General features: G+C 40.5%; 1 protein-coding gene across 2 annotated transcripts in view; it reads right to left on the reverse strand.

Annotated features, from left to right (window-relative positions):
- The window catches only part of SIAH1 (siah E3 ubiquitin protein ligase 1), a 17443-nt gene extending 4787 nt beyond the window's left edge, over positions 1 to 12656 (reverse strand). The window contains exon 1 of one of the 2 annotated variants that reach the window (XM_031061472.1): positions 12505 to 12656. The gene's annotated coding sequence lies outside the window, so the exon portion shown is untranslated. Of the gene's footprint in view, positions 1 to 4156; positions 4180 to 12504 lie in introns of those variants that run through there. The other variant, XM_031061473.1, reaches the window with a different exon arrangement.
- Positions 12657 to 12795: the final 139 nt, after the last annotated feature.

The raw sequence follows: 12795 nt of genomic DNA on the forward strand, positions 1-12795 counted from the left end.
GCCCCGCCCGGCCGGCCCAGCCGCTCCCCCGCGTGCCCGCGGCCCGGCCCAGCCTCACACGTGCGCACGGAGAAAGCCCTCCGCCTCCCCCGAAATAACTGCTTGAAAAAGCTATAGCCTCCGTTCAAAACTCTTCTAAGACATGAAAATCACTTCCTCCTATTTCAAGGATATTCCTCAGATGAGCATTTTCCACTATGGGTCTGTGAAGTCCTATTTAACAGGAATTTTCTCTATTTGTATAAATATTATTCAATTAAGCAAAAGCATAACCTCAAGGAAAAGAGATGACCAACAGAACTAAAACGATGTGGCATATTTGATTATCTACTTGGACTATTAAAAAAATTAGAACAGATAAAAGGATAAAGCAGTTGGAAGCCAAGTCAACACTTGCCTGATGCACACACTTCATTCAGAAAAGCTTAGACATTATGGAACGCTGATGTAATGATGGTAAGGTCATGGAAGTAACAAGTTCCAGTGGAGGCAACAGAACAAACACACGGAGATAAACTGTTGTGGTCACATAAAAAGTAAGGCTACAAAATCTGAGTAAAGATAATTATCTTTAAAAATACTTTCCTACTATTTGAAATCCAAGTCCTTTCCAAGAAGACTTCCATCAGCACTGTAATACCTGCAAATAATGCCCAATTGCTACAAAGAAAACCTGCCCACTCGATACAAGGCTTCCTTCAGTCTCACCCGCAAATGCGCAACACACAGCATCCCACCAGGGGTAAGAGTCAAGAAAGTTTACAAGCAGAACAGAAAAGCTGAAGAAAAACTGCATAGAAACAGCTTTTGAGGAACTAAGAGCATGTGGCGAGGAGGCCACCCCCCGTGTGGCAGTGTCCCCAGAGCACAGCCACCGGCCCCTGGCCAGGCTGCAGCTGCTGCTGCCCCGTGCTTGGCTGGCTGCGCTGCGCCTCGGGACAAAGCCTTTGGGACCCGGACACAGAACCAAACTCCTGGGGAATGGAAGGCACAACCAAACCACTGGTTAAAAAGCTCTGCTGAGGCACAGGTGCACAGAAAGTAGTCTGAAGAAGTTAAAAAGGATCATGTGCCTCATATGCCAGGGAGTTATCAAGGATAAACAGGACTAGACTGGTACTCTTCCCCCTTCTCACCTTACCAAGGTGTTAGCTCCAGACACATTCTAAAAATCACATCTGTGCTTCACTGGAATGCAGGGCACCTTTGACAAATTCAACTTAGCATCATCCACTTCTCTCATATCAAATAGCACATCTTCTCTCATATCCTCACCCATATCAAATAGATTAGACTTGAATTTAGCATTTTAGCTAGCTTTTGAAAGAGTAACTGAATATTAAACTGGGCAAAAAAACCCCACAAAAGTTATGTATAGTCATCTTAATGGCTGGAAGGGAAAAAGTCTCATATGAGCAATAAAAGGACAGAAGAAAATTTTAAAAATTGTCTGTATGTGATGCAATAACATAATTTTTTTCTATAACATTTCAAAACTAACTCAGTTCAGGAACTCCCATTCAAAATGCACTCTTAATGCATTACAGCCACCAACAAAGTAATAGAAAATCTTTCATCTTTTTCAACAGTACATTCATATTTGAGAATAAGACTTTTTTACACACAATACTGCTAGAGAGCACTGGAAATGAGAATAGGATGAAGTTCTGAAAAACACTGACAAGTTACTTTTTTCAAGGTGTGACACAAGCCAAAGAATATCAAAACCCAAAAGCTAAATGAAAAGTTGAAAATACTCATTAAACATAAAACATATCAGAGAAAAGCTTGCCAATATTTTTGAAGAAACTAGTATTTTTAATTTTATTTAATTTCAACGACATTTTAGGGCCCAAGGCTTTGCCTTTTGCAGTGTATCAGTTTCTCTTTCCCAGCTCTCGGGAGATGTTGGATCCCAAGGGCCTGGCATGGTTAGGATCAAACGCAGGCCTGGACAGACATGTGCACCCCTGCTCAGACACAGCCTCTGGACTTGCTGGCCTACTTCAGAATTTTAGAAGACAGTTCATGACATAAATTATTAATCAACTATATAATACAATTTAGTCTCTATACATTCTGGTTTTGACTAATGAATTAGGATTTTTTTCAACCCTTGCAGACACTCTTTTCTTTGGTACCCTTAACTATGTTATTTGTTATTTCAGACACCTCAGGGCTTCTCTTTTCCTGCATAACAAGCAAAAGCCAGATCAATCCAATGTAATAGACTACTATAAAATGAGACCAAAATAAACAAAATTGAGTCAAGACTTGATTATTTCCTTTGCCAAAATATCATCTGTCCAGTTCATCTCTTTTTCATACACAATTAGACCATTTCCCTCTACCTTGCAGTGACCCAGTCTGCCTGAAACTGCAGGCAGCTTTTTTCTTGCACCTCAAGACATTCCTTACCAACCCAATTTTCCAACCACCAGGAAGGGAAATCCCAACAGATTTATATAACCATGGAATTGTCTTTGTGGCCAGCACTGGCAGTGAGTTCCCAGTCCTTGACACCCCATGTTTCTGATGTGTCCCACACGTGTTCCCTCACAATCCCCAATGGAGCCATGGCAGTGCCTGTCCTGACCCTCTCGAGCTCAGCACACCCCACGTGGCAGATGCAGACACAAACACAACACAAACACAGCCATGGAAACGCCAACAGCATTGTTACACCCGCCAAATCAGAGTGACCTATTTCTAACTCAGTGCAAACACCTGACTTTGGTAGTGCTGTTGTTTGACTTCTGCCTCATCGCTGTTGCTCATTATTTCTCCTGTGGAGATGTGCTGGAATATTCAGCATCAGCCCAGGAGAGGTTTTTCCCTAGCTGTTAAACATTTTCTTTCCAACAACTTTATAAGGTAAAATTAGGAAGGAACAGTATCCTGTAGAAGACATATAATGACCACATCAAAATCACATTAGTAACCAACTACTATGACTGAAGTGTTCAATTTTAAATGCAACAAAGAACTTCAACAATTCCAACAAGTGAATAACTTTCTCCATTCAAACAGAGCTTCAGCATCCACCTTTGCACAGAACACTGGAGCCCACGCTGCTATGGTACTCCAGCCTTGTGAAGGAAGGAAAGCTGAGGAACAACTCTGCGAAAAAACCTGATAAACCCCCAGATTTCATTCTGAAACTATATACAGCTAAACAAAAACACAGGGGAAAGCCACTCTTTAAATACAAACCAAAACCAAACACTTGCATTAAAAAGATCATGGACCATTTCCACATTGGACTTAACCATATTTTTCCTTCTTAAAAACAAGCAAATAGCTTGTCTTGCTGTGACACTGCCAAATCCCACCTAGCAGAGAGGTATGAAGCTGGTGATAGAGAAACACTGCTCCAGGCTGTGTCTTGCACTGCACCTGGTGGTGCTGTCTGACAAGAGCCTTCTCTTCCCTCCTTCCCCAGCTCTGTATCTCCAGTGCCAGGATCAGCAGGCAGCCAGTGGCCAGAGCTCTCCTTGCCACAGGACACCCAGAGCTGCCCCCACAGGGACCCTACAGCACCATAAACCATGGGATGGACCCAATCTGGCACTTGTGCCCCAGGAGCCTTCTGAGAAACCCAACCAGGAGCCTGCCTGTCTGCAGCCTGCTGTCTCAAAATAAGGATGGCAAAAACCAGAGAATCTAAGAAACTAAAGAAAACTTCATATGAAAAAAAAAGATAACTCTATGCAAACTAAGTGACAGGGAAAAGATTTTTATTTTATTTTTAGTAGTATCTAGTTTCTGTTCACTGTGCACAGAACACACTGAATTGAGCTGAATCAGAATCATCCTTCAACAATTCAGCCCAGTAATATCGATAAACACAGGGAGACAGCTACCTTTTTAAAAGTTCTGGACATACAATGCTGCAATAGGAAGTAAGGCAGGCACATAGAAGGATCAGCTACAGAGTGGACTAGTAAGAGCAACAGAAAAGAGGAAAGCAAGGTATTTTTCATGCTCTAACACATACTGCCATTCAGAAGTCTCTAAACAGGAAGCACTCAATTGTTCTACAAGGCATCATAGATGGGCTCTGTATACAATTACACTCTATTAGAATTTTTTTAAAAAGGAAAGAAAAAAAAAACAAACCCCAACCCCCTCTATAAACAGTAACAGCAAATCCTACCATGTGTGACAATTTGGGGGCTGTGTTTCTTTCCTCAGTCTGATTTTGCAAACCCTATAGTCTTCAGTGCATGCTGTAACTGCCATGCAATATTGCATCACCATTCCTGTGTCTGTGGCAGACACAGGAGGAGGGTGTGGCATGGAAGCTCTTACCTGAATTCAGTAAGGCTCAACTAAAAGAAGTACCTGGACTTTGATGTGTCTTCACTTACCAAGTCTTTCTGTGATAACTATTCCAATTCAAATTCAAGACCTATTTTATGCTCAATATTTTTCCTGCATAACTTAACAGCACTAGGGAGCAGACCATCAAAATAACTAGACCTAATCAAATAAAGGCTGCCCTACAGGAAGGAGACTGACCCATGACACAGAAAGCCCCTCTGTAGGAGGTCAGGATATGATGACATACATTGACTGCTTTTATAAAGATGCCTGCACCTTGTTCATTGCTTAGGTTTGTACATACTTCCACTTTAAATAACCACTTCTTCTTGGGATCCTTCACTTGTTCTGTATTCCTGTATGCAGCCCCGATGACAGTGGAGTCTGTGTAAAGTATGGCAATCTAAACTCAGGAGGGCAAATATGTAGGGGAGGGCTCGAAGAATCAAGATACTTACTGCAGAGTACACACCTTGGTGCCACAAGCCATGTCAGGTATGGATCCTACACAAATACATCCAGCACCACAGAACACACTCTAGTGGCACTGGAAGCCTAACTTTTAACACCTCAGAAATCATGAATTTTTCAGAACCTCTGGTATTAAACTACAGAATATCTAGTTTATCTGAGTGACAGTTTTTACAAATCTGGTTTTTTAAAATAATCTTCAAAAGCAAGAACTTTTAGAAGAATATCTGATAAAGATAATGCCACAAGACATACACCACAAGGAGAATAAAATACACAACATTTATAAGTAAAGGATCATGTCTGTATTTTTAAAACCAACATTTACGAATTTTGGAACTGAAATTTTCCTACTATGCATACTAATTCAAAAGGAAAGCTGTGGCAATGTAAGGTGGGCCACAGGTTTTTGTACTTTGTTGATATACCACAGGTAGAAAACAGAAAGCACTGAACTTAAGACTGTGTAAAAGTAAAAGAAGTACAAAACTACAGTGGGACTTTTGCATTTCTGATGGTTCCACACTTTTCAGTACTTCATTTCTTTAAACTCCCATTTTCTGCATGCCTTGTGTTTCTGGAACCTATTCTTTGAAGCCCATGTGCCTCCATTAGAACCAATTCTGTTTTATTGCAGTGACTTAGCTTTTCCCCACTCATCAATTCTGAAATGTAATATTGTTGCATGAAAATTCAATTGCCACAATAATTAATATTTTTTAAATCATTATTAAAATGTTAATCAAATTCTCAAACTCAGCTACTGAGAACTCGGCAGCCAAGCCTGGTTACACTGCTGCAGAGAGCAACAGCTCTACAGCTTCTCATCAAACCCTCAGGTTTGAAATGCAGCTTTAACTCCCAAATAAGAGCAATCCCAGGAAATGTCCAACCTGAGCACAGAGCAGAGCTGGGTGGAGCTGCTGATGTCACAGCCCACCATGTTGCATGAAAAGACTGAGCATTCCTTGAAACCTTCAAAAAAAAGCCAACCAAACTCAGGATTAGTGGTGCAGAGCACAAGTCTGTGGCAAGGGAGACCTGGGGCTAGTTCCTGTTTTGTCACGAGTTTCTGAGTCACCACAGGCCAGTACTTCCCTGCCTTTTACACGTTTTCAACTACCACAAGTAGCTGTGAGTCTGACACATTAATGCAAAAAGGAATGAAATTACTTGATAAGGATACCAAGTTAACCCTGTTAGACCCTATTCAAATTCACTTCAGTAATAACTGAATATCATTACACACTAAAAGACACTGTTAAATTACTCAACATCTCAATTTTTGTAGTCCACCATCATTAGACTTCAATCACTGTTTACTTTCAAACTCCTGCTCACATATGGATAACTGCTCCCTGCTCATTCCAGTATTTTGTACATCAAAGACACAAATTATGGAAACATTGGCAACACCGTTCTCACCACCCCTATTGTACCTAATCTGAAGGCCCTCCTGATTTTATGAAAAGTAAAGTAACCTTTCTTTAGAGGGATCCTTGAATTATCAAAAAAAAATCCCTCAGCGTCTTTTGTGAAGGTCCAGCACCCAGATTGTCAAGCAAGTTATTTAAATTCAGAAGAAAAAAAAGCTCTTGGGCAAGAGAATTACATGTTCTTTTATTGCTATTAAATTCTGATCAGGTACATCTCAAATGCCAAGCAAAATGTACACACTATCTCACTTATTTGTATTGCTTGGGAATTGCTTCATGGCATACAAAACTAAAATTCTGTCATAATCACTCTGAAGTCAGGCCTGAGTCTGCACCAGAAGTTAAAACACAAGATACTATAAATGGTTTGGAAATGACAGGAGTAGACATATTTTTCTGCTACTTCATGTTCTCTTTATCTGCACTTCCTAAATTCAAGACCTATCACTGTCTTTCTCTGCAAAAAACTGTCCTCTCTTCTGTTATGTATTCAAAATCAAAATGTGAGTCTGTTGCAGCGCTGAATCTCTAACATCAACTCTTAGCCATGAACCACTGTCTAAAGCAGAACAGAAAATTCTGTCTAAAAACAGAATAGGCTGGAAGATCAAGCATTCAAAAAAGTGGAAAATAAAAAAATTAAGGTTTCATAGGCAACCTTACATCTACTTCCCCATATGCACATTATAGAACAGCTTTCAATGAAATCCTCTTTTCCCCCACACTCAACTCCATAAGTAGACGAGCACCTTTACATCCATGGAAGAATTATGACTGTACAAGGAACAACAACTTTTGTTTAAGCAGAACACATTATTTTTAAACAAAGCTGTTTAGGTCAGCAGCTGTTTTTAATATGAACAAAAGTGCTCTTAAAATTACTGTTTTACAGGCGCTGTTTTGGAAGAATGTCCATCTTAGCTTCTACTATGGAATGCATATTTTTTAATCTGTAAAATTTCCTTTCTAAATAATTGGACTTGACCCAGCACAAAGCCACACTAAAATTTCATAGTACACCATCAACATCTGCCAGCCAAATGATTCCCTAGTCACACCTGTGCAACCAGTCTCCAAATTACATCCTTAGGGCACTTGTGCAATCACACAGATATCAACCATGGAGAGATGAACCCTATACAAATTAACTCCCAACTGTGCTGATGCCTTCATGAACAAAAAGGGGGAAAATTCCTGTGAATGAAAGCAGTTTTATGACTCTAAAGACTTTTATATAAATACATGTGCATATATATTTCAAAATAAACAGTCACTCAGAAACCAAAATGTTAGTCGAGGAGAGCACTTTTACGACTTTACAAGAAGACAATTGCATATGCACCTTGTGAAAAGGAGCAAAACTTAAGGCTCAAATATAGGCAAAAGTGATCAGCTTTAAACATGAGAAGTTTCTCTTTTACACCTTAAACTGGGGTCATACAGGTATCAACACAAAAATGCAAATCAAAGCATGATTTCCAAAACAACATTAGATAATTTAAGAAGATTAAAATATAAAACTGTAGCAGACCCCTGTTGGTTAAATTAAAAAAAAAAAAAGACAGAAGGTAATGAGGTTTCAAAAAAAAAAAAATCAAGAGTCCATTTTTACAGAAAGGAGTTACAGACACTACCTTTCAAAGTAGGAACATGCCATATTTTAAAGGTTCTTAAATATTTTAATAGCACTTCTAAGAAAACTGCTCACTTACAATATTTCTTAAGAGCTTTCACACAGCACTACAAGAAAATGGTTTATCTATAGCATGAAGAATGTCCCACCAGATACAGGTTCCATGACACCAGGCACACACACAGAGGATGCTGGAGTGTAATTCCACCATTTCTGCAATAAACAAAAACAGGCTGCCACTAAACAGAGTGGTTGTGCTGCCTGCTTTTTACCCCCTGGTTTTCTTTCTCTTTAAGGTAACGTATTCAACAAGACCAGTCTTGCACAAGCACCTGAGCAGTTCCCCTGGCAGCCCAGGAAGCACCAAACCATGAGGCAACGGAGGGCCCAGCCGTCCTTTCTTAGCTCTGAGCCTGCCCTGACAGGGACCCGAGGGCAGGCGCGGTGACAGAGGGTGGCACCTCCTGCAGCAGGCAAACTCGCAGTCCCACTGTGCCAGCTGCCCTGGGAAGGGCACGGGGAACAGTCCCCCGCTCCTCACAGGTTCACTTTTCAACTGACCTTGGGACTAAAACTGCTCCATTTCACATCCCCATGGGAGCAGCAACACTGCAAGGTAATGCAGCCCAGCAGAACTGCCCACTGGATGTGCCACAGCCTGTGCAGTGCTACACCTGCTATGATTTCTCCTCCTAACACTCATGTGTTAACAACAACTAACCACAGGTTTTAGGAATAACAATGACTTTTGAAAAAATCATAGGAAAAAAAAACTTTTAAACCCCACTTCAAACTAATACCTACATCACAATTCAGCATAAAGCAACTTGTACCAAGATTTACAAAACAGATGCCTTGCATTGCAGTTGTCATCCCCTTGTAAAATATATATGACATGTAACTTTCCCTCGTGAAAGATCTGTAACACAGAGCAAACAAACAACAAAGATAAGCCTTTTAACACATGCACATTTCTAAGCTAGACACCAATTCTAAAAATTTTTATGCAATTTATTTTCAAGCTTTCCTTCTTGCAGTTTAACACCAAATTGCTTTAAAATACTCCTACTCCAGTTAAAACCTTCCCACAATCCATACATTAGCAAAATTTTAAGAATAATTTTCCTTCAACATACTTCATCTGAACGTGTACTTGAAAGTAACTCTTACAAGCGTGGCATTCTAATGCTCCTCCTTGACAGCATTAAAAAAAATCTTGAAAAGTGACTGTTGTCTTTCTGTAAAGACTAAATTACTTTTTGCTCTGTTCAATACTATGTGCAAGAATTTTAGAAAAGAACCTTAGAATATTTTAAGACTTCATGCCACTGTGCTGCTTTTGCTTTGGGTAGAGTTCATTTTCTTTGCAGGGGCTGGGACAGGGCTGTGTTTTGGGTTTGTGCTGGAAGCAGTGCTGATAAATACAGATGGTTTTGCTATTGCTGAGCAGCGCCTGCACACAGTCAAGGCCTTTCCTGCTTCTTACACCAGCCCAGCAGTGGGGAGGCTGTGGGTCACAACACCCTGGGAGGGGACACAGGCAGGACAGGTGACCCCAGCTGAGCAGAGGGATGTTCCAGACCATCTGGCATCACACCCTGCAGATAAAGCTGGGGGGAAGAAGAGGAAGGGGGGATGTCTGGAGTGATGGCATTTGTCTCCTCAGGTAACCACCAAGCATGATGGAGTCCTGCTCTGCTGGGGATGGCTGAACACCTGCCTTGCTCATGGGAAGTGGTGAAAGAATTCCTTGATTTGCTCTGTTAGTGTGTGCATCTCTTCCTATACCCATTACACTGTCTTTATCTCAATCCAAGAGGTTTTTTTTTGCTTTTACTCTTGCATTCTCTCCTCGATCCCACAGGTGGGGAAGTGAAGAGAGAGGCTGTGTGGTACTGAGCTGCCAGCTGGGGTTAAACCACCCCAGCCACACAAACCACACTTCAAAGAACTTCTTTCACTTTTAAGGAGTGGATGAGTAATTTTTTAAGCAGACAAGTTATCACTACACTCTCCTTGTTTTTCTTCACGTCCAGCAAGGTCATCAATTGCTACGAGAAGAGATAAAAGTGTGTTTCTGGATAAGGCAGACCAAAGAATTGAAAAGGTCATCAACTGTCTCTAGAGCAATTTACTGCTCTTCTTATATCAATTGCCCTGGAATATATCCATGGTAATTTTATAATTAATTTTTCCAGGTGCAAGAGGACAAATACAGATTTTATAATTTAAGTAACATTTTACTTCCTCCCTGAAAACACAGACAACCTCACTTTCCATATTCAGCTTCTATAAAGAAAAACAAGTAAAAATCAGAAGTGGACCATTTGGTTAGCTGTGATTATCTAGCACTTTATCTTATTAACGTATTGTGGAATTAGTAACCAAATCTCTCATTATTCCTATGATAACACAAAGAATCATCATTTTATAGTCACTCAAACAGGCATATATGTATAACAGTTGTCCTGGCCATCACAGAAACGTGGTATGCAGTTTGGGTCAGAATTAGAATCTCTCTCTCTCTCTAGTGGTACAAAACTTAAAGACTATTAAATGGGGCATTAATGCTGGCTTTTGTGTTCCTTAACTCCACTGTAAAGTTAACAGCTGAATGTACCCTGGCATATCAAACAGCCCCAGGTCACTGACTTAGATTTTTGCTTACATGCTTTTAAGTGCTAACAGCAAAATCTCAGGTAAACCTGAAGTAACAGCTCATGGTAACAACACAGTACTTAGGCATATCTCCCAATTTCTAGCCCACAATGTGATAATGTACACAGAAAACACACATCAAAATTATATTTTTACCATGCCATTGAACATTTAGGAAAGGAACAGTATGTACACTTTCAAAAAGAGTAACCTGCTCACAACAAATTTTTCTTACTAATGAAGCATTCTTATTAATGAAAGCATTTTATTAAAGCAACAATTTGTCTCTGTTGTGTATTTTGTCAAAGTAAAAAAAAAAACCCACAAAAACCCCCAAAAACGTCTTACTAGTTTTTTTACTTACAACTAGTTTTCCCTTTTTAAATGCTGATTTCCATTCAAAAACCAAAGCATCAGAAAAGCAAAAAAAAAAAATCTGCATCTACAGTGTTCATGACATTTAAGACTGTAAACTCTGGAGCTGAGATCCCGAGCTTCAGGCACCACGTGATGGCTGAGATGAACTCGAGCCTGCCAACATCCTCACTCCAGTGCGGCTGCTTTCTGCAGCAGGTAGCACCGACAGCACTGAGCAGGAATTCAGGGAACCACAGGCAGCAGCTGCAAACACAGAGCACACTCGGGCCTTCTGCAGACTGGCTACATGCACTACAACTGCAGAACTGAGTTCTTTATGTGTCAAGAATTTCAAATATCATATACCTTGACTATTCTGCTTCAGTTTAGCTCCTGAAAATAAGACAATCATTAAAGCTAAAAAGACACTAATAATCCATTTGGCAGAACTTGGTCCACCTTTCAAAGCTGACAGTTCCAAGACTAAAAGCACTACTACAGACAAAAAATAAAGCAAAGTGATTCTAACTTAAAATTAAGAACATCCTATTTCTAACAGCAGTTGCATGCACAGTCCTCTAGAATGTTTCATCTGAAGATCACAGTTCATAAAACTGTCCTATTTGATTTCTCTGAATTTTCTGACCAAAGAGTTGCTTCTCACATGAATATGGGCACATGCTCCCCTTTTCCACATCAGAGGCAGGTGTCTGACATTTGAGCAGGATTTATTTCTCAATTCACACAAAGCAAAGAGCACCAACTCTACTCAAAGTATGAAAAGTACTCTTGTTATTTAAAGTATTCACTTTCCTTAGTTCACACCTACTTAGCTGGAGCCGCTGAATTTCTGAGCTAACTCCCCTACTACAGTCTAATTGGACTATGGCATTGAAACCTTATCAATAGAAATGGCACAGTAACAGTTCAGCTACTTCATCTGGACATGCACTCTCAGGTCAAAAACGCCCATCATTTCATCAGGTTCAGAATTCTTAGGTGACAACAGATTTCTAAAATTGTATCACTGATGGGTAGGTCTTATTCTTGTGCTTTACTCTATGACTTTTCACTGCTGTGAAAAGGGCAAAGGCTATTTAAGAACATTAGTTTCCATTGAAAATAACTTAATTTTTAGCATTTGATTTTTACTTCAGTTGTACTCCTCAAAGTAATTTTGTGCAACGAATCCAGAGATCCAAGCTTTACCCTAAAAACCTCTGTATTAGTGTACCTGCACTCCAATAACTCAAATCTTCTTGCAGACCAGCTTGATTAAATCAGGGTTGAGAAGAGTCCCTTCCATTTTCCCTCCCCCTCTGGAATGCACCGTCCTAGTCTCAGTTTAGAAGGGAGATAAACAGACAACTGAAACTATGTCCCGAGCGTGGAATATCCCATGTCCTTCATGACCTAGTCCAATTAGCTGTGAACTTCCTAACAGACACCCATGTGCCACCTGAAACAAATTAAATCATTTTATCTATTTATTTAGACTATGAGTAGACTGCTCATTATAGAGACGAGGCAATATTCACCCAGACTGGTTGAAAAGGAGGGCGCAAGGAGAACACTGGAGAAATATTATCTTAATGTAAGCATAAAATAAAAGTGCCACCAGCTCACCACTGGAAAAGAAACTTTGTTCTTCTCCTGAAGAAATACTTGAGATGCTTTGCCTTTCACTACAAACCCTGTTGTCTCCCGTCTTTCTAAAACCGTGGAGAAGGGGAAGGCACGAAGGTCCCCGGCCTTTTCATCTTTAAGGGGAAGCCGTAGGATGGGCAAAAATCTCCCTCCATCGTTGCTCTCACCGGATTAGGTAAGAGCGAGCAGCCCTGTCGGTAATGCCAGCGAGGGGCACCCAGCGGCACATTTGCCGCGGCAGGCAGCCCGTTCCTGCGGCGGCCGGGCCCG

Source organism: Geospiza fortis, unplaced genomic scaffold, assembly GCF_000277835.1.
Source record: "Geospiza fortis unplaced genomic scaffold, GeoFor_1.0 scaffold405, whole genome shotgun sequence".
In the NCBI taxonomy this organism is placed as follows: domain Eukaryota; kingdom Metazoa; phylum Chordata; class Aves; order Passeriformes; family Thraupidae; genus Geospiza; species Geospiza fortis.